The 22,619-nt window shown below is 39.3% G+C and overlaps 1 long non-coding RNA gene across 1 annotated transcript in view; it reads right to left on the reverse strand.

Moving 5' to 3' along the window:
- Positions 1-17,512: 17,512 nt before the first annotated feature.
- The window catches only part of LOC147572077 (uncharacterized), a 38,464-nt gene continuing 33,357 nt past the window's right edge, over positions 17,513-22,619 (reverse strand). The window contains exon 3 of the long non-coding RNA XR_015246821.1: positions 17,513-18,248. This is a non-coding gene — a long non-coding RNA (uncharacterized LOC147572077). The remainder of the gene's footprint in view (positions 18,249-22,619) is intronic.

Raw genomic sequence — 22,619 nt, forward strand, 5'->3', positions numbered from 1 at the left:
CAATATGCATATCCCAAGCCCCAGTACCCTCAGGTGTACATAAAGGGCCAGCTAATACCTGCATAGGCAGTATTTTGCATTAAAGGGGAGAAACCCTGAGATTGGGGCCCCAAACTTTTCTAATGGGCAGTAAACTTGCCTGGCCTTTGCTCTGGACAGGCCTTCTTTCAGTTTTCAAATGCATTATATACCTGGTAGCTTCAGGGACTGTACACATGTTGTTTTCCCTGCTAAAACTTCCTTCTTCAAACCCAAGTTATTGACAGTTCATCCCAGAACTGTTAGTCTAAGCACCATATCCTCACAGAAGCCTTCTCTGACTCCCCTGGTTTGGGAATGTCATTTTCTCCATTAAGGCTCTTTTTTTTTTTTTTTTTTTTTTTGCGTACCTTTCTTCTCTGTAATATATAATCATAATTGTGAGGAAATAATCCATTGTGTAAAGTTTGTGTCTCCAACTTGAATATAAGCTCCCTGAGGGTTGAGACTGTGTCAGTCTTATTCATGGTGAGCGTGTAGTAGGCACCTAACACATGTTTATTTAATGACTTAATTCTCTAAGTTTTAAAAAAGCCTTTTGAGGGCATGCATATATTACTATAGTTTTGTGGATGGATAGAAGGTTTGACAACATAATACATATTTTTACTTTTCCAGAAGATTCCACTGAGGTCATCTCTTGATCTACTCTTTTCTTTTATTACTACAACAACCTCACCTGACCTTCATCCATGTGGATCTATTGGCTTGAGTCTCTCACAAAGTGTGCGGGCAAGTAGGGTTGGGGAGGAAGTTGGTAATGAAAGGTAGTCTGGATCATGGACAATGGATAACACTGAAAATAATAAAGAGTAGTATATTGTATACGCTATAATAAATAACAATAAAGTAAATAGTTAATATTTGCTAAACACTTAATGTATGTCAGGCACTGCAGTAAGCACTCCACACATCTTCATTTAATCTTCATGACATTATTATAATATAGTTCAGTTATTATCACCATTTTATAGATAAGGAACTTAGCTTGGAGAGACTAAGTTACTCTCTCAAGGTCACAGAGCCAGTGGGTGGCAAGGCTAGGACTTGAACCCATGTCGTTGTGACTCCAGAATCCATGTTCTTACCTGCTGAACCATAGATTGCCTTATATAATTTCAACTGGTTGTCAAAATATGGTGAGAATACTCAGGAAAGAGATTGCAAAGTGATTTCTTTGATCTAATTTCAGCTCTACCGTGACAAGCAAATCTAGTGATAAAAAAATATTCAAATTTAGAACTGCAAGTATCTTTCTAGCTGGCTCAAAATTATTTGCCTTTGTAATGGGGTTAGTACTGTGAGTCTAATTAAACTTTTTCAGTTTTCTTAACAGTTGGTTGATCTTAAGATTTAAAAATGAAACGATTGTAATTTAGCAGCTCAAAAGATCAGTTTACCATTAAATGCACAAATATAAGCATGTATAACTTTTTCATGAGAAGACTCAGTCAAATTCTTGGGTAAAAGACATTCCTTCAACATGCTGGTGTGTAATGACTGCTTTCCAGAAATCCCAGTATCACTAAAAATTCCTACTTTGGACAAGATTAAATCTTTTATTACTCCGACTATTGTAGAAATAGCACCAAGACAATGAAATCTTATGAAAGACATTTATTTTTTGACAGCATATATTAATATTTTTTAAATTAAAGTCATAACCCTTTGTTTAGAATGTATTTATAAAAAAGGGAGAAAAACAGACTCTGCAATTAGTTCTCTTGTATCTAGGACAAGCTTGTTATAACAGTCATGGGACACGTTTTACGGGTGCTATTTCAGCATTGACTATTTTGAAAACTAGGAGAAAAATGCTTTAAAGTCAATACTGTCCAATTTAAAAATACTAAGTTGGACCATATACCATAACATATATTTAACCATTTCAAATTTCCTATGAATCAGGTATATGCACTGACTTTCCATTTTAGAGATGGCTCAATTATCTTGGTATTCTTATGTTTTTAATAAATAATGTCTGAAAGAATTGCAATACTATTTCCCACCCCCCTTTCTCAAGAGGCCTACTGGAGACCGTGACTGCATCTTAAGTGTCCCTTGTGCTCCCCATTCTGTTTATAATCATATTGACTACCTAGAAGATACTACTCAGCATTAGTGGTTTGACAGGCTGTCTTTTAGGCCGTCAGGCCTGGGTAACTCTCTTCCCCTTCCAGTTTCTCTCCTCCCTCTCTCCTTATTAAAAATTGGGATATAAATGAAGATAATACACAGTAGAAAATGGTAGACTATACAAGAGTTACAACTCGGTACTATGGGAGGTCAGAAGAGACACCTGGTTTAGGGGAAATCAAGGGGACCTGCTGAATGAGGTGGCATCAAATTGGATGATTTAGACACACAGAGATCAGAGGAGGGTTTCGAGCATGTGTATGTGGTATGTTGTTTAAGTATTTGATAAGTGAGTAAAAAATACTTTATACTTTTTTTTAGAGGGAGAGAGAATGGAAGGGGGCAGAGGGAGAGATTATTTATTTATTTATTTATTTATTTATTTATTTATTTATTTCAGAGAGAGAATCTTAAGCAAGCTTCATGCTCATCATGTAGCCCAACACAGGACTCAATCTCATGACCCTGGGATCATGACCTGAGCTGAAATCAAGAGTCAGACTCTCAACTGACTGAACCACCCAGGGGCCCCAAAAAATATTTTAAGAAATAAAATAAGTATATATTCAATTAAAGTGAGAAAACCACAGGTTTTCTTGAGTGACTTGAGTTCCTGGGTAGGTCTTACATGGGGACCATTTTCCATACATGGAGACTCTGGCAGATGAATTATTTGAAGAAAGACAGTATTTTCCCTTCAGCTCTTGCCCAGAGCCTCATGGTCCTGTTAAGAATGCCCTTTGGAAGCAACTGTGACTGACAAGAGATGGGGAGACAGGATGTCAATTGGCTGTCATAACCCAGTTAGATTTGTCATTATCCTCACAACACTTTTTTTTTTTTTTTTTTTTTTTTTTTTTTAAATTTTTTTTTTCAACGTTTATCTATCTTGGGGACAGAGAGAGACAGAGCATGAACGGGGGAGGGGCAGAGAGAGAGGGAGACACAGAATCGGAAACAGGCTCCAGGCTCCGAGCCATCAGCCCAGAGCCCGACGCGGGGCTCGAACTCACGGACCGCGAGATCGTGACCTGGCTGAAGTCGGACGCTTAACCGACTGCGCCACCCAGGCGCCCCTCCTCACAACACTTTTGAGAAACTTGAAGCACGTACCACAATGGCAATAATGAATTATTCATCTAATTACTGTTTTAATGTCTGTCTTCATTGCAAATCTATTGAGTTTTGTGAAGGATAAGGACCCATTTGATTGTTTACCATTCTTCTTTTTTTCAAAAAATTTTTTTTTTTTCAACGTTTATTTATTTTTGGGACAGCGAGAGACAGAGCATGAACAGGGGAGGGGCAGAGAGGGAGACACAGAATCGGAAACAGGCTCCAGGCTCCAAGCCATCAGCCCAGAGCCCGACGCGGGGCTCGAACTCACGGACCGCGAGATCGTGACCTGGCTGAAGTCGGACGCTTAACCGGCTGCGCCACCCAGGCGCCCCGATTGTTTACCATTCTATACTGAGCACGGTTCCTGCCATGTAGCGGGTGCTCAGTAAATAATTGTGGAGTGAATGGTTTGCCATTCATAACTGAGATTGTTGAATGAATGAAAGCACAGGAAGTTTTTATTTATTTATTTAATTAAAATGTATATTATATAGGGGGAGTAATGGGTGATTATGTTGGGAAGATAATTTGGCATTAGATCCCTAAGATATTTGAGCATGAAAGGCTTAATACTTATAGTAGTATGGTAGGCAATAGATTATTGATTAAAAGTTCTGAGCAGGCAAGTGATGAGATCAGCTTTGTTTTATGAAAATAAATCTCTTAAAATTACCTGAAGGATTAGTATACATCTACAGGAATCCTATAGTCACAGTCACAGGCGGATGTGCCTGAGGTCACATCACCATTTCTGTAGCCCTTTGCTTATAAAATGATCTGCAGGTAATTTTCCTTGTACTCTGCCTGACTCCACCCCTTGGATTCCATGTAGTAGGAAGGAGAATGGGTTGTGGTGGTAACATGGATGTGGGAAGGAGGAGGACAGGAATGGAGTAGGGGCTTGAATGGCAAATTGGGCATAAATATGTGTCCATTCTGACCACAAATTTAAGATTTATTTTACTGTTTTTTTCAAAAGTATGCTAGTCATTTATAAACCAAACTTAAGCTTCTGGACTTATGATTGGTTTATTGGTTGAGCTGAACTCCGTGATGTACAATCAGGAAATGGCTTACTTTTTCTCTAATCATTGTCTCTAATATCTCCATTGACTCTTCCTTTTCCTGCCTTTGTCAACATCTCCACACTTCAGGAAGATCTAATAGCTTTCTGGTCAATTTCTGATATTAGACTTAGTCCAGTCCAGTTTAAAACTTCAGTCTTTCGTCTAGTTCAGGGATACTCTCCTGCCTGCAACATGACCTATAACACAGGGAAAGGGGGTATGTGCTGCCTTTTCACACTTTGGGCACTTCTAATCCTCTTTTTCTTCCCTTTTCTGGGATGCAGTTTAGAGAGGAAGGGTACACAGAATAAAAAGGGTCAAAGATATTTTTGCTTAGTTTATGATATTTGTAGTTCAAAATGCTGACTCTTTGGGGTATATTTGTGGTTTCATTAGAGAGGGAACTCTCTTTCATTAGAGGATGCCAAGGGAACTCCCTCATGGCATCGTTCTTTGATGTGAGTAATGCGCTCTGCTGGGGAATTTCTGTAACTCCTGCCCCCAGTGATCTACCCTATAGCCACTTAATAATGTGGTCCCCCCCTCCCCCCTCAATCCTAACTGGCTTCCTACTGGCTGATGGGGTCCCAGCAAGACTGATTCTTGGGAAACTCATGCATATTTGTCATGACAAACAATAAATTGTGAGCAGTCTAGTCTTGCCTTACTGTTGCTTTTTTCTTTTCTCTATTTTCTTAGGCCAGTCCCTGAAATTGCTTGTCTTCAGAATTCCCCTTTCAGAGAGCTCTCCAGGAAGACACAGATGTCAGCCTCTATGTATATATACATTCCCCAGTTCCAGGAGTAATATATCAGTTTTATCCAAGGCTTCTCTCAGTCTGCTTCACTTGAGTGTCTTCATAACATTGGGAGCTTTGAATACACATCTTAGTAATTATCCATTTGGAGAGTGAGATGCTGCTGTCCTCTCCTTGCAGGTATCCTTTTATCTGTATGTCTTGTTCTCTTGAAACATTCTTGAATTGGCTTCAGCAAAAGAAAGGAGAAACACCCTCATTACCTCTTTCATAGAAAAGAGAAAAGAAAAGTCATAGCACTTCCCACTAAACTCACAACACAGTAATACTACAAGATTCTTCCAAAGAACCCTAGTTTTTTGCTTATATATATTAATGGGATATTGGTCTGTGGACCAATTTTACTGTCTTTTACCAAATCCTGTGTGGATGTATTTGGCATCTTTTAAAGTGCCTGGCATTGCTTATCTTACATTGTTCTCAGCTTTGGTGCTTTAAGGGAGATTCTGAACCAAATGAAAACTATCCATTTTATTTACTAGAATATACATAGCACCTGTTCTGGAGGAGCATAGAGTTTAGGAACCACCCATCAAAAAAGGTGACAACAAGCAATCTCAGTACTTAAGGAAAGAGTGACTTAATTTGTCCATTCATTCATTCATTCATTCATTTCCATAAGTTATTCTTACAAGAGCTGGGCATGATGTATGAGCAAATCTAAATAGTTACTGTCCTGAGATTACAGTCTAGTGGGAGAGGTAGACATTAAACAAATAAATACACAAATTACTAAAAATTATAGGGATGCCTGGGTGTCTCATTTGATTGGGAGTTCAACTCTTGATTTTGGCTCAGGTTATGATCCTGGTGTACTGGGATCAAGCCCCTCATCTGGCTCCGTGCTGAACATGGAGCCTGCTTAGGATTCTACCCCCCTCCCCCTGCTGCCTCCCCCATTCTCTAAAATAAAATAAAATAAAATAAAATAAAATAAAATAAAATAAAATAAAATAAAAAACAGTAAAACAAATTTTAATTCAGGCAAAGAACAGGGTGCTATGAGAAAGAATGACATGGCACATGATGTCCTGACTAGATTCCAAGGGGCAAGCAGCTAGAGACTTTATCAGAATATTCCCTGCAAGAACTATCAGATAGATGTGAGTTCTTTTTAGGAGTAAGATTGCAAGGCCAGCAATGACAAGTAGAATCACATATCTACGAAGAGTTCATTAATTCATTAAATAATAGTTTTTTTAGTGGCAAACATTTGCTAGGTACCATATAAGTGCTAAAAATATAAAATGGATAAAATTAAAGTGCTACTGTGAAGATGCTTACAGTCTAATGGGAGGTAGAACTAAATGCAAAGTCAATGTGGGGCACTAAGATGAGGATGAGCACAGAAAAGCTGTGGGCCTATGACCTTCCTTGCCTTTGGAGAGCAGTGGGGAGACCTTCTGGGAGATGTAACATAAGTGGTTTCTTGAAGGTTGAGGAGGAGCTGACTAGAAAGAGCAGTGAGAGGGAGAGAAGAAGAAGATTATTCAAATAGAAAAGCAGCCTGCTTGAAGACATCGAACTAAGTGCTCCAATCAATGAGTCTCAATACATTGGAGTGCTTTGAATAGGTTATTCCTCTGCAAAGATACTGATGCCTCCTTGTGCTTGCAGCGACTTCCACTGTTTATCACAACACGTCATAATGTTAAAAAGGTGGGAAGCTCTGGTTTGGAAGCTAGAAAGCGTATGGTACACTTAGGGAATTGCACAAATGTCGAACTATATGAGGTATAAGGAAAGAGATGCTGGCCAAGTATTGGTTTTACCCATCACACTTAACTGCATACATAACAACATTGTCATCAATACAATCTTCAAGCTAGCAAGATCAAGAACTACAGGAATAGGGATATGATTGATTATTGATTGGTTGATTGATTTGAGACAGAGAAAGAGAGAGCATGTGCAAGTGGGGGAGAGGGGCAGAGGGAGAGAGAGACAGAATCCCAAGCAGGCTCCATGCTCAGTGGGGAGCCCGACATGGGCTTGATCCCACAACCCTGGGATCATAACCTGAGCCGAAATCAAGAGATGGGCACTCAACCAACTGGGCCACCCAGGTGCCCCGGGATAAGATTTATTACTGAAAGAGTGTTATAAGCTTTTACTATCCCAACACCATTTATGAAGGATAATTTTGATTTTTGTCTCCTTTGTCCACCTCCCTGAACTTCAAGGAGAATGTGGTTGTATGTGTTTGGTTCATGGGCTCTTATGGTGCAGAATCAGGAGACTACTGAGAGAGGATCAGGATTGAAGAGACCAAAGGGAAAGGGAAAGGGAACAAATGGCAAAAGCCATATTGACCCATTAAAGGGAGAGTTTTGAGGGCACAAGAGAAAACAGAAGTTGATGTGGCTATACAGTATAATCGAAACTTAGTAAATTTTCTTTAAGATTTGCAAGTGCAGGTTTTGGAATTCTTTTAAAAATGACCTTAAAATACTAGACTCCTTCATATGTGAAACAGAAGAGAGAACTGGCTGTGGAAGCACCAGGATTTATTTGGGTTGCACTATACATGCATGCTTATACAGAGAAGGAGGTTTAGTGCAACATGGGAAATAATCTCTGGATTTGGAACTAGAATATAGAATTCCTGCCTTGGACATTTAGTTGTGGCATGATTTTGGATAAGCCTCTATTACTTCTTGGAGCCTTTCTACACCTCAATTTGCTTGGTGAATGGGGATATATATATATACACATATATATGTATATACTTCATTGTATTGCACTCATATGATATGGTACTTCATTGTGTCAATGTGAGTAATAAATAAGACATGAAAGTGCTGTGCAAATTATAAAGAGTTACCCAGAGTTACATGATAGTAGTAATAATAGTGATGTTCATGTTAACAAGACTACCTTTTAATTTTTAAACAGTATAGAATAGTATTCTTAGTGGCTTTCCAGAAATGATAGTTGATGGTGTTAATAAGGAGGAGACAGTAAAAAGATAACTTCCCTCAAGTCCGGATGATGATGGCTCCAATTTAGAGAAAACTAACTGCTCATCAGGAGTGACCCTAAACTTGAGAAGAATACAGGTTAAAATCATTGCTGTTTCCTTTTTAATATTCCTCTTATATGTCTGAATTCTTATTGTTCTATCTGGAAATTCTGCAATACAGTCCTTGTGTTCTCTGGTACTGGCATGCTGCAAAATCCTGTGATAAAGGGGTAGCTAATAAATTATTTGACAGGAAATACAGAAAAAAAATCTCTGTAATTCACAGTTCTGACATAATGAAAAGCTTATAATTCACTAGTGTGACCTCACAGCTGTGAATTACAAGTTTCACTTGACTCGTTCACAATTTGTCTTTGAATTTATACTATGAAAAGTGAGAACCATATTGTCAAACTGTCACTCCATATTGATATATTACTGCTGAAGATTAAGAAACATTTTGTCAAAGAGCAGGAAAATAAAAATACCCTAAAAGAAGATAGAGTTTGATACAAATTTAAGGGGGTGTATGAGGCAAAGAAAAAAATTTCTAGAAAAACAGTAACATGCAGTGTTTGTATCTGTCCAGGAACTTAATTTTAATCCCTTCATCTAGTAGCAGTAAACTCCTCTATAAAAATCACTATAGTGGCATCTGGGTGGCTTAGTCCGTTGAGCATTCAACTCTTGGTTTTGGCTCAGTTTGTGATCCCAGGATTGTAAGATCAAGCCCCGTGTCAGGCTCTGTGCTGAGCATGGAGCCTGCTTAAGATTCTCTTTCTCCCTCCCCCTTGGCACCTCCCCTGCTCTTGCATGTGCACATGCTTTCTCTCTGTCTCTCTCTGTCTCTCTCTCAATACAACAACAACAGCAACAGCAAAAACAACAAAAACTCACTATATGCCAGGTACTCTCTTAGCCACTTTAGATGTAAACACTTTTAAAACTCAAGAAACCCCTTAGAAGTAGGTCTTATTTTTATTTCTACTTTCTTTTAGGCAAAAACTGAAGCACAGAGAGGTTAACCAACTTACCTAAGTTTACACAACGAGTAAGTAGCAAAGCCGGGATTCAAACACAAGTCTCATTGTTCTAGAGACCAGACCCCCAAGCCTTGTGCCACATAGTCTTTTTGATAGTGTTGTTACCAAAGAGAGAGTTGGCTGAGCCTATGCTACTCTTTTATCCTAAACGTCAATTTTAAAATCTCTTTGATCAGATTGTTTTCTTTGTAGTAATATTTCAAAAGAGTGGAGGGCAAGAAAGAGACATCTAGTACGACATTTCACTTGTTTAGATTCAGGACAGATGAAGATTCTCTGTACTGGACACACATCTAATATCATTTTTCAACTTTTCAAGAATCTTTGAATAAAATACGCAAACCAGATTGCAATTCTGGCAGTACTTTTCTTTGTTAACTTTTAATTTTAATATAGTTTCAAACTTAAAAATTTAAAGGATAGTACTAAGAACTGTTGTATACCTTTATCCAGGTTTATGAATTGTTTAAATTTTACCTCATTTTTCTGGAATCATTTGAAACTAAGAGGTAAAGTGTCTCATCATCCCTAAGTCTTTTAGTGTGTATTTTCTGAGAGTAAGAACATTGTCTTACATAATCACAGTATACTTATCAACATTAGGAAAGTTCACATTGATACTGACATCTAATCCACAGTCCATATTCAAATTTTCCAACTTTCCCAACAATGTTCTTTATAATGACTTTTTTCTTCACTGGAGAGTTCATTCCCCTACCTCCCTTCTATCGATGAATGTTCATAGGAGCTTTATTTGTAATAGTCAAAACTGGAGGCAACCAAAATAGTAAAATTGTGGTAAATGGTTAAACTGTGGTACATTTATACCATGAACTACTGCTCAGTTATTATTATGTGAATTATAATGATTTATTATAATGAATTAGTGATACATGTGACAATAAATAAGATAGATCTCAAGGGTATTATGCTGAGTTAAAAAAAAAGCCAATCACATACACTATAATGTGATTTATATAACATTCTCAAAATGATAAAATTAAAAATAAGGATAACAGGGTTTAGGGAGGATTTTTGGGGTGTGGGTGTGTGTGACTATAAAGGGGTAGCCATAGTGAGATCTTTGTGGTGATAGAATTGTGTCATATCTTGACTGTGTTGGTGGTTGCACAAACTTGCATGTGACAAAATGGCATAGAATTACACACACATTTTACCAATGTCAATTTTCAGGTTTTGATATTGTACTACAGTTATAGAAGATGTGACTAGTGTGGGAAATGGGGTAAAGGTTACATAAGATAATTCTGTATTATTTTTGCAACTTTCTGTAAATCTCTATTTCAAAATGGAGAGTTAAAGATAAAAAGTTAGAAAACATTTTGTGATATAGCACGTGAATTAGGTAAGAGAGTTTTTTAATATTCAGATGAATTATTCAGAGGACAAAAAGTTATGCATAACAGGCGTGGTGATTATGTGTGTTTGTGTCTAGTTAGTTATTTTTTTTTATTAAAATTTTTTTTCAACGTTTATTTTTGAGACAGAGAGAGACAGAGCATGAACGGGGGAGGGTCAGAGAGAGAGGGAGACACAGAATCTGAAACAGGCTCCAGGCTCTGAGCTGTCAGCACAAAGCCCGACACGGAGCTCAAACTCACGGACTGTGAGATCATGACTTGAGCTGAAGTCGGACGCTTAACCGACTGAGCCACCCAGGCGCCCCTAGTTAGTTACTTTCTACTATGTTGTATCTTAAAGAGTCATTAATAGCAAGTGTTACAAATAGCTGGGTATAAAAGTAATTTTAGAACAAATAAATGGACAGAATTTGTCCATTTATTTTTGTCATGATGACTCCTCTGATGTAGTAAAATCAAGTTCATTTCAGTTCAAAGAATTCCAAGAATGTGTTTCAGGTGCCTTTCTTTTGGCACATGCATTTTGGCTCTATAACAGCTTTGTAGGCAAAATAATTCAGTCTAAAATCATGCATTACATTTGGTTATTTTGTGTCTTGATTCTCTTTCAGTTTGGACTAGTTCCTCAGCCTTTCCTTGACTTACAAATCCATGTGACTTTTGAGAATTACAGTCCAAGTATTTTGTTAAATATTCTTCAATTTAGGATTGTCTATTCCTTAATGATTAGACTCAAACTATACATCTTTGGTGGAAATATCATAGAAGTAATGCTGTGCTATTCTTATTGCATTTTATCTGGTGGCACATAATTTTGATTTATTTCATCATAGATGTTCATTTTGATCACTTGATTAAGGTGGTATCTGTCAGGCATATCTCCCCCACCTGGTTAAACTTCTTACTTGTACATTTATTTGTTGTTTATTTATTTATACAGGTATGGATTCATGGATTCCTGTTATTATTGAATGACTTAAAAATGACTATCATTGTTTGTTTTGATACTCAAATTGTCTCAGATTTGACCAGCAGGAACCCCAGCTGGCACTGTTTCCCTTTGACATGTCTCTAGCACTTTTTGGGCATGTCCTTTCTGACACACAAACATGTTTCAGCTCATTCTTTAATATCCCTGTCCCAGATATGGAATCAGCCATTTCTTCAAGGAGTTCTCATTTTTTTAAATTAGAACATTGTGTTTACAAATCAAAATCGGGTACTAGGTGTGCTCATTGTTATTGGGGTGTCATTTCTAGGCCTTCCCAGTGGAATCAGCTAGGTAATACGTGTAGGTATATACACACTCACACACACGTTTGCATCCATGTGTATTTCTAGATCTATCTAAATATATTTAAAACCATGAATTCATACCAATATTTCAAATTCCAATCTAATGTCACATTTCATTCTTGTTTTCTCCCTTTTCATATTTGAAATTTTCTTCTTGGACAGTGAGAAATATGATTCCCATTGTCCTTAACATATTCACTTACTGATCAATCTGTTTCTGTAGCCAAACTCATATTACTGCTGCCACAACACCTCCTCCCTTCCAATCCCTGCTCCACCTGCCTCCCTATTATGGGCGTCCCCCAACCCCTCCATGAGCATCATACTTATTCAGCTCAGTTTCAAATTCCAGTATGAGGCTACCTTTCTCTAGTACACCCACCTCATCCCACTTGGGCTCCAAAATTCTATGCTTTACCACTGTCACTGTTGCCTCCCCACTCGACAGACTCTCCTCCTCACCCCTTCACCCTGCTCAGGTTCTGACAAACTGCACTAAGACTTTCTTTTGTGGGTCTAGTCTCCTCCCCGTTTGGGCTCAGATAATTGGCTCCGGGAAACTCCAGTATTGGACACCCTCTTTACTTGGGCTCTGATATTCCATGATGGTCACCACCACCATTTCCCAGCCCCCTATATCTTATCTATAAATGCCCCCCCCTCCCTTGAGGGCTCTGATATGCTGTACTAGGCCACCCTTTCTTGTGAACCTTAACTTTTGCTTAGTGCTAAGTCTGCTGCTGGGCTGCTTACTTCCCAATTTGGGCACTCTTCTCATCCCACTCAGATATTGACACCCCATTCTGGGACCCTCCTACCTAAACATCCTCCTCACCTAGCTTGGACTCAGTCACCTGGCCTCAGATGCCCTTTCCATGCTAGCTACCCCTTCCCTCTTGGGCTCTGACACCCTATGCCAGGCCACTGCTGCCTTCTCCTCCATGAATGAAGGCTTCATCAGGCCCTTCAGGCTCCACCCTATTATGTGTGCAGCCTTCACTCACAGGCACCCTCCTGCCCTCACTTGTGCCCCACCACCCCTCCGTGAGGACATTCTCCATACCCTTCTGGGACTCAGAACTACACGCTGTAGCACTGAACACTTAATGTGGGTGCCCTCCTCACCTTCTGAGGCCTGGACACCATAGCACCCTCACTGTCCCTTCCCTGCAAGGATTCCCTCCCAACCCACTCCAGCTCCCAGACCCACAGGATGCCTGGCACACTCTGTGCCAGCTTGGACAGTCTGTTCTGAATTGTCACACCTCCTTTTACCTGCATGGGGTCTGATGCTCTGCATTAGGCCACTGCTATCTACATGGATACCCTCCTCACCTTGGTCGGACTCCAGCACCCTGTGCTGGGCCACCTTCCTCCTCATGGGTGCCATTCTCACTGGACTTGGCTCTAATACCTTACCTAGTGCCAGTATGGTCTGTGCCTTGCTTTCCCTCTGCTGATACATGCCTTGCTCAGCTCTAGCTATTAGCTTTTGAACTAAATTGCCTGGAAGAAAAGGAAGGGGGAAGGAGGAGGGAAAGGAGAGGGGAGGGGAAGGAAAGAAGGAGAAGGGTAGAGAAAGGAAGAGTGGGGAAAGAAAGCCTGGAAGTGGCTTTTGACAGAGCTTACTCAGACCAAGCCACGAACCCAGGGACATCATTCATATTTTCCTTTTGTTTTCAGAGGTATTCATTCTTCGAACAATTTGAACATTTAGCCAACATTTCAGTATTCTGTGCCTTCCTCAGGGTACTGGAGAGACTTTTTCTCTGCAAACAGCTGTTCAGTATGATACCACCAGGGTCCTCCAGTATATTTATAGCTTTGGAATTCACAACTACCTATAATTTATACATGCATAGTTCTTCAAAAAATGCAAAAATTAAATCCTTCTAACTTATAGGGAGTATGGAATCCAATCAGTTTTAGCAAGCTTTCCTGTATATTAATTACCATTTATTTGAATGCTGTTTTAAAAAAACCATAAATCTGTAAAAACCTACATTTTGTAACCTTGATCAAACATTATTTTTAAACTCCTGTTGCAGTTTGGGAATTTTGCAAGTCCTGGAACAAAGAATAAAATGTCATAATGAAACTAGTTTTTATGATGAAATGGTGGTTACAGTATAATTATTATAATTAATGCTAAAACCTAGCTATAATTCAACATGTTTGGCCATAGCACTTCTCCAGTGACTCACATTGTGACAGATTTACTCCCAGGTAATGTGATGAGCTGTGGCTGAATGTTCTCATTCGTGTATGTGGTGTAATGGTTTATTATAACAATATCACGGCTCTGGTGGTGAAGCTTTCCTGCCATTGTGTTTCCTCATAGGAAAGAGTCTCAAAAAAAAAAAAAATACACTACTTTGTGTATCAACTTTTTAGTGTTTCTCCCAACCAAGGCTCCCTGAAAAGGGAGGAACAGCTGCAAATAAGACCTATTCTTTTATGTAATAAGCTGCCAAAAGCTAGAAAGTGATGACTGACATTCTGCTTATCGCAATAGGCTGAAGAACAATTTTGCATGTTCACAATGCAAGAAATACAGCTGTGGTTCCTGTTATCGACAAAAGGCAATGCAGGCAGGATTCCATAGCTTCATTGCTTCAGTCTGTGACATTAAGGTTCAACCTCTGCACGAGACGCATAAATATCCTTTGGATTTTCTTCAGTAAGCACACACTAGAGGTTAATAATGTGGGGATGTTTGATTCCCTGCTGTTTTAAATAATTTCATGGAAAATCTAATGCAGTAGGACACTAGTTTAGAAAGGTTATTACCCTCATCAAACGATAGCACTTCTTTCCTATTATTTTCTACCAATTTCTTGCCCTTATAGCTCCTCTCTCTTCATTTACCACAAATGATTCTTCAAAACGACACTCTGTGGTTGGGTGGAGATGGGATTGGAGAAAGCTTAATCCCTAATCAGGGCCCTGTCAGTGCTGGTAGTAGTGTGCATCTTTCTTCCTTCTTCTGCTTGCTGGAGCTTAGATGCAAGACAGAGATGCACAATCATTGGAGGGGAGTCATTGGAAACCAGCTCCTACTGCCTTGCTGGGGCCATTTTACATGAGGCCATGAGATCTAGAGCCCACAGGGAGCCTCCAGGCAGTTACAGTTGGAATGGCCCACCCCAGCTATTCTCAACTAAATTGTGGTCTGATTTGCTGAATTCTTGAGTCATCATTGCCTCTGTTATGGCAGGTACTTACAACAGAACTCTAAGAATGCTCTTGGGCTCACAGTTTTAGGATTAAGGAACAATATGGGGTTCCATGGACTGTGCCATTCCAGTGCTAACTAGGTGTGAAAGAGACTGCCTGTTCAATATTCATCTTTTCTTTTCCTACCAGGAAACACTTTAGGTAGGTGGCCATGTGCACTTGTTCTGGCCAATGAGCATAAGTTGTTTGAGTAGCACTTTTGGGAAAGATCTTTAAAATGGCAGGACAGACCCAGCTGGCAGCTTCTTTTTTAGCTTTTGTTCTCTCTTTGGGGTGACCACCTGTCTTGGTTTGCCTGGGATTGTCAGGGTTCCAGAGGCATGGGCATTTCAGTCTTAAAGCCCAGATAGTTCTAGGCACACTGGGTTAGTTGATCACCCTGCCTCCCTTTCTTCCAGGACAATATATGCATGCGGGTTGAAGTTCTAGCAGCTATGTCATGACCATGAGGTGACAAACTCATCCTAAGGGTGACTGGCCAAAAGGATAACAGGAGTTTGATTCCATTGCAACTGTCCTAGACTTCTCAGTACATAAAGAAAAAAATCACTCCCAATTTAGTGAAACAATATTTTTTGGAGTGTAGTGGTTCTTTTTCAGCCACCGCACATTCCATTAATGTTAGCTTAGTTCAGGAGCCCTGTTACGCCCACATGGAGTGGCAGACTTTCCCTTCTGACTGCAGAACTTCTAATTCCTTGGAGAGAGATGGTTTGAACATTGTGAAAATGGTTCAAATCCAGGTCTGTCAGACTCCAGACTCTCTCTTCCTGTGACTTCACACTGAATTTCATTGTTCTCAGCCCTCACCCCTTTAAAACGTACCCTCAAAAGAACTCTGAGACAGATTTGACTGGAACTCAGACCAGCTCAGTGTCTGGAGAGAAGGGCCCTTGCAGGTGATGTGGCCCCCTGGTGCCCTCATTTACTGTGAGGAGGAAACAGAGGCCCAGTGAAAAGAAGGGATGTGGAAACCTGAGTCCATTTGCTCTCTTTATTGTAGAGGCTGCCTCTCTGAGCCTGCAGCTGCCAGCGTGTCATTCCCATTGCCAATCGCAGTGAGCTCATCCTAGCATTCCCCTCCTCATCCTTTGACTGTGAACTTAGCATACAGCCCCTCTTTCCGGATTTCCGTGTTTGTGTTGCAGTGGCATCTTATGACAGGAACTTCACAGCTAAAATAATGCTGCCATTAAGAACTTGAGAGTTTTGTTCCAGTTTGATTTTTCTGTGGATGGGTGTGGGGCACTGACTTTGAATAATTGCAATTTTTCATAAAAATTATTTACCTTTTACTTAGTTCAGTATCAGAATTATCCTTTCCCATCAAGGAAAGCATAGTACTGGGCTTATGTTAAATATTCAAACATTTTTTTTTGAAATAAATGACAAAAAGAAAGTAATTAAAACATACTTACTGAGCACCTATGGCATGCCAGCAGTCAGGAACATTCCAGTTGCGGGGGGGGGTGGTGGTATCTGTGCAATACCAGGTGTTAACGTTTTGAATACCACCTCTGGGGCAAGGAACACATGCATGTGCACATGCACACACACATGTATGTGCACATGCATGCATCTGACTTAATTCTCACACAAACCACTAGGAGGTAGGGAATGAGGCTCAAAACAATCACAAGCTTACTGAAGGTAGCACAGTCACCAAGTGGCCAAACAGAGGTTTGAAGCCATGTCTTCTAACCTCAAGACTGCTCATTTCTTTTGAATCAAGGTATTGTTGATGGTCCCCAGGCTTTCTCTTTGTGAGGGCTGTCAAGCAGAACTCTAAAACTGATTCACTTTACAGGCACAGGGAGAAGGGAACTAGCATTAACTGAATGCCTTCTGTGTGGCTTTCTGTATACTCGATTTACATCCTTTTTAAGTCAGTATTTACTCAAACCCTGTAATATGGATGGTATCGTCCCCATTTTTTTCTATCCATTTTATACATGAGGATACTGAGCCTTGGAGAGATTAAGAACCTTATGTATGGTCGAACTGCTAAAAATGTAGGCTGCAAAGTCCCTCAGTCTAGCTCCAAAGTCTGTGCTGTGAGCCACTGAGCACAGTGGTTTATAAGACACTCTGCACTCATTTTTCTCACTTAACTATGTATTTCATGGATATTTTTCCAGGTTAATGAGCAACATAACTTTTCCATAGTATAGATATACCTCAGTGTATTTGACTAGCCTCCTACCACCCTGTCACATACAATGCTGCAGTTAAGGTTTTTTCAACACATGTGTTGTTATGTACTAGTGTATTGATTTCTATATTTGTTAGATCCCCAAAGATGGAGAGGTGGAGATGAGCCAATGGGTTTGGATATATTTAATTATAATAACTACTGCTAAATTATTTTGTTGTTATTGTCACATTTAAGAATTGTGATAAAATACACTTAACATAAAATTTTCTAGATCATTTTTATGAAAAGTTTGTAGCAGTTCAAACTCCCATCACCACTGAATGAGAAGGGGTTTTCCACTTCCGCACTAGCACAGCATGTTCCTGGTCTGTAAACTTTTATCAAGCTGGTAGTTGAATATGGATACTTCATTGTTGCTTTAATTTGTATTTCCCAGACTTCTCGTGAGATTGAGCACCATATCATGTATTTGTTCTTTGCCAAGAAATATGAATTTTCAGTCAAAGGGCTCAGAACTTTGAGATAAAAAAAAACAAATTTCCATTTAGGGCTTTCCCCCCAAGGGGATATGGATGTGTGTGTATATGTTTAAAGTGGGAGCTTCCTTGGCCTCTGTTCTATGCCCCTGAAATAATTTATTCTGCTTATAAATTAGCCTCTAACAGTGGGGTGCTTTAATGATGAAATAAATTATCTTCTATGTGGATTTAGAAGCTGTCGAAAAAGTGGGAAATAAAAGCGATTTTGAGATACAAATGAATCACTGTGTGTGCATTGAGTGTTGTCCTTTTGTCAAGTAAGATTCTAATCTGTGCATTTCCAGAATGCATTTCAGCATACTGTTGTAAAGAGCCTTTCAAAAATCAATTCAATGGAAGATGACTTTACATTTTGTAGATGTGAAAAGAGAAAGGATGATGGTCTCAGGGCCTCCTTGCAGGAGGGAGGTGGCCGTCTGCTGGGATGGTATGGAAGCTGTGATCCTTTTCTCATCCTGCATGAGGACAACAAGGAAAGAAGTCCTCTGTAAGTTAAATGAACTGAATTTTATACGAAGTTCTGGTTGACAAGCTAGAAGAGAGCTGGGCCAAACTACCCAGTCGTTCCCATTATTATATTGTTACATTTAAAAATTGTGATAAAATACACATAACATAAAGTTTGCTAGATTATTTATGACTGGGAAGAGAGGGAGCTTTGCTTCATAGCTACCACCTTCTCTGAGGTGCACCTTCTATGGGTCAGAAGTAAGTGTTTTGAGTAGGTGGATTTTTGCCATTGGGAACTCCTTACACTAAAGTGAAATTCTATCAACTCTCCAGTGAAGAATTTTGTTTGTGTGGAGAGACAGTGCCCTACCTGTGAACCACATTTTAAAATGCATTTTGAGGTTTGAGCTAATAATGTGAATGACATTCAGTGAGATTGCCAAATGCTGGTAATTTACTCTCATTTTCACATTAATGTGGGCCCACCTGTGATGAATTGGAAACTAAATAAGCACATCAGTTTTAATTAGATATTTCAGAGGCTGGATCTAGTTAAACAGCAGTATTCATTCTTATCTATTAAATAGTGAAAGAGTTTAGCACATTCTTCAGAAAAAGTTTACACCCCTCACCCCACCATTTGTCCTTCTTTGTTTTGCAAATATTCCTTGCAGATGGAGCCTTTTGAGTTCAAAAGTGCCTAGGGTGGTGCAAAGAGGGAGAGAGATGATTGCATTTAACTCTTAAAAGATAACCAGATCATCTAGTTCATTTGCAGTACGTTTTACACTAAGAAACATGAATTTGGGAATCTTTCAAAAGACAAATAGAAGATTGTGGTTGCCTGGAGGATGCCAACAGGGGACTAAGAGTTCTGTGTTCCTCAAACACCCATCCTGCAAATCGGGATCTAAAAGTACCACTAGGGTATGGCTAATAGATGCTGAATGACCTTCTATCAGAGAAAGGAGCCATTTTTCAAAATTCAAGACAAGATATTACAGTCCTAACGAAGGCAAAATGTTCTCCGATGCATAAGGGTCTAAGACCTAATGAAAGAAACTAGTATAGATGTGCAGGTAACTTTGATTAATATTTGTGAAGGATGAGGATTAATAGTAGACAATGAGGCTTAAAAATCAGTAGCCCTGAAAAAATTATTTATAGGTGCAATTTTTGCATTGGTTTTAACATCATTCTCTAGTGTCATTTCCCTAAGTGTTTCTACCTGGTTAGACTGAACTCTGCCAGGGTGAGCTTGTGTCTGTCTTACTATGTCTATATCCCCAGTGCTTAGAACAGAGGCTGTTCTATGCTAGGTGCTTAATAAACATTTGTATCCCTCTCTGTATTGCTAATCCCTTGTTCTAAAATGTTCTCTCCCTGCAGATTTCAGTCATTGCCTGTGTCCTGGCTATCCTTTCACCAAAAAGAATTGTGGCAGTATTTACATGTCATTTTTCCTTTGTTTTTCTTAAGAGGGGAGTATCAAACAGTTGGCTCCAGATATACCTTAATGAGTTTTTTAAAAAATTAAATTCTGGATGCACATGAAAGAAGAAAGAATTCAAAAGGAGTCTATTTGTGTTCAGAAAATCACAGGTGCTTAGAATAGTTTTATTATAGTATTAATTATAGTATCAAAAAAAAAAAGAAAAGAAGAAAGAAAATTCTAGGAGATAATAAATTGCAGTTCGGTAAATTATGGTGATTTCATACAGAAAACTTCTATTCAGACATTAAAACAATGTTGTAGAGTGAAATATAAGGATAAAATAATTCTAATATGTTAAGAAAAAAAGGAGGTAAAAAAGCATTAGAGCCTAATCACATTTTTAGAAGTATTCCTTCTTATAGAAAAAAGATGAAAGGATTTACATCAAACTTCTTTATAGTTTTCCAAATTTTAGACTATAAAACATATTACTTTTATATTCAGAAAATATGTTATAGAAGTATAGGATTTCTTTGAATAGAAATATCTTTTGCTGGATTTAAAATGTGATGTCATTTCTCAGGAAATTGAGTAGGTCTATGGGAAGGGAAGGTAGTGCTTTTTTTTTTTTTTTTTTTTTTTTTTTTTTGTGTTTATTTTTGAGAGAGAGACAGAGTGTGAGTGGGGGAAGTGCAGAGAGAGAGGGAAACACAGAATCCAAAGCAGAATCTGAGCTGTCATCACAGAGCCTGATGCGGGGCTTAAAGTCACGAACCACGAGATCATGACCCGAGTCAAAGTTGGACACCTAACCGACTGAGCTACTCAGGTGCCCTATGGCAGATAGTGCTTTGGAGGTAGCAGAGATGAGTGTGTGGGGAAGGAAATCCTCTGTTTGTGGGTAGTGAAGTAGTTTGAGATCTGCTGTGCCAGTTTCCAGATCTCCCTGGAACATGGCCACAGCAGCTTACCTGAGAAAAAAATGTGCCTTCACAGTGTTCCTGTATGATTACCACAAAGAATTCACAAATGGAGACTGACAGAGGAAGTAGCATTTAACAGCTTTTCATACCTGCTCCTATGTATGTTCTACATGGCTATATAAATACCTTTCTCCCTGAGCGAATGGGTTGGAAATTATTTTCAAATTTACTATCCCTATCTGCTTCATGAATGATCTTTTAAAAAAGAAAATCTGATTACATGTCTACTTAACGCCTTAAATGGATTCTTATTGCCTCATCTGCCTCATCCAGACTCCTTTCTATGATGCACATACATGATGTTGGAGAACTGTCTCCTGCCTTCCTCCCATGCCCATTGCCCATCACTTCCCCAAGTATGTCCTACGCTTTATCACACCAGACAGCTCACAGCTTTTATATGTACCACCCCTATTATTCAGGATGAACTTCCTTCTAGAAACCTCCTCTGAATTCCCTTCTCCATGTGACTTCTTCCTCATCCCTGCCGTCATACATATCTTCACCATACAGCTTACCACATGGCATTGCAGTTGCTTGACTTTCTTGCCTGTCACCTCACTGTCAACTTCTGCAGGGCAGGTATTAGTACTTGACCGTCTTTTATTTATATTTCCCATAGGATTTTTGGCCACAGTGGTTGTTAAATAAATTTTTGTTAAATAACCATGTGAGTGAATGCCTGAGACGTTTTGATAGCATGTACATTCAGTTACTGTTGAATTCACCCCTAATCTTGCCTGAAGTTGTTCCCTAGCTGATGTCTTTGCAGCAGGCAGAGCCAAGTGCCCTCTCCGATGCACATTTGTCTAGTGAAGGAAGGTGTGGTTGGGAGAATTTGCATGCCCCAATTTCTAGAACCTTTGAATACTTGTTGTCTCACATGTCAGAAGGATCTTTGAGATGGAATTAAGGTTATGAACCTTAAAACAAAGAGATAATTCTAGAGTATCTGGATCTGGGTGTATCTAGTGTAAGCACAAGTATCCTTACTAAAGGATGTGGGAGGCAGAAGGGAGACAGAATGCAATGGGAAAAACAGGCAGGAGAGATTTAAGTGGGAGATGGGTTGACCCACTCTTGCTGGCTTTGAAGATAGGGGAAGTGAACTATGATCCAAGGAATATAGGCAGCTTCTAGAACCTGGTAGCAGACCTCAGCTGACAGCTAGAAAGAAAATGGGGACCTCAGACCTGCAAATGCAAGGAACTGGATTCTGCCAACAACCCAAATGAGTAGGAAATGGATTCTTTCAGGTAGAGCCTCCAGAAAGGGGCATAGTGCTGTTGACACCTTGATTTTATCCAGGTGAGATCTGTGTTGGAATTCTGACTTACAGAACTATAAGATAATAACTTTGTGTTGTTCTAAGCGATTAGGTTTGTAGTAATTTGATACAGTAGCAATTGAAAACTGGAATAGAGTTTAGAAATATTTTAGAATGTGTGATTACCTCATTGTCTTCACTTACTCTTTTTATTTTTTAAAATGTTTATTTTTGAGAGAGAGAGAGAGAGAGCGTGCAAGTGAGGGAAGGGCAGAGACAGGGAGACAGAGGATCTAAGCGGGCTCTGTGCTGACAGCAGAGCTTGCTGCGGGGTTTGAACTCATAAACTGTGAGATGATGACCTGAGCTGAAGTCGGACACTTAACTGACTGAGCCACCTCAGGTGCCTCTTCACCTATTCTTAAGTAAAAGGAAATAAGAATAGAAGGAAGAGAACCCTTCATAGTTGATGAAAGAAAGGTGGGGGGGATAGCTTCCCTTTGTTAATATGTGTATATGAAATCAGTTTTGCCATTAATTTAGTTTTAAAATCTTTAGCTATTCATCCAAACTCCTTCCTTCTGTCCCTCTGCCTTTTCTTACCACTTGCATACATTCCCTCCCTCCATCTTTGCGTGTTTCCTCTTCTCCCTCGTCCAGTCTTACTCACATGCTCATTTTTCATTACTAT

Source organism: Puma concolor, chromosome F2 (assembly GCF_028749965.1).
Source record: "Puma concolor isolate L17-30 chromosome F2, mPumCon1.1.hap2, whole genome shotgun sequence".
Taxonomy (NCBI): Eukaryota; Metazoa; Chordata; class Mammalia; order Carnivora; family Felidae; genus Puma; species Puma concolor.